This window comes from Anabrus simplex, chromosome 1, assembly GCF_040414725.1.
Source record: "Anabrus simplex isolate iqAnaSimp1 chromosome 1, ASM4041472v1, whole genome shotgun sequence".
Taxonomy (NCBI): Eukaryota; Metazoa; Arthropoda; class Insecta; order Orthoptera; family Tettigoniidae; genus Anabrus; species Anabrus simplex.
The window spans coordinates 674695251-674695784 of record NC_090265.1 but is presented as its reverse complement, the minus strand read 5'-3'; the positions used below and the strand labels follow the sequence as shown (position 1 = coordinate 674695784).

General features: G+C 44.6%; 1 non-coding gene across 1 annotated transcript; it reads left to right on the top strand.

Annotated features, from left to right (window-relative positions):
- The first annotated feature begins 253 nt into the window (after positions 1 to 253).
- On the top strand, positions 254 to 327 carry TRNAT-AGU (transfer RNA threonine (anticodon AGU)). The gene has a single exon. It is a non-coding gene; the product is annotated as a tRNA-Thr (tRNA).
- The last annotated feature ends 207 nt before the right edge of the window (positions 328 to 534 follow it).

The window sequence follows — 534 nt, the reverse complement described above, 5'->3', positions numbered from 1 at the left end:
CGGCGGCATGCACCGTTCCCGGACAGCTAAATTTACCACTACACCACTGGTCTGCGGGATATTTTTGTTACATGACGTTGGCGCTCTTGACAATGGCACGACGTATGCGCGATAACGCGTATCATTGAAAACATGGCTGTTTATTTATGTGAAGTAAAACTGCAGTTGACTGTTAACGCTAAGATAAAGACTGCTAATTAATTCAAGACTGTAGGAAGTGTATACAAGACAGCAAGGCAAGTTGGACACTATCGGCGCCGTGGCTTAGTTGGTTAAAGCGCCTGTCTAGTAAACAGGAGATCGTGGGTTCGAATCCCGCCGGTGCCTAAGTGGTGCTATTTTTGAAGTGCAAATAATATTGTCTCGCTATCAGGTGACCTGCTCTAGAGTTCTGGTCAGTTGTAAAATAAAATCATGCAATTGACTTATGCTGCTAAGTAAGGCTACTGATTAATTCAAGACGGTAAGGAGTGCATAGGCTACAAGGCAGCGGCTGTTGGCTATCAGTGAAGTGATGGTGGTAGTGATTATTGT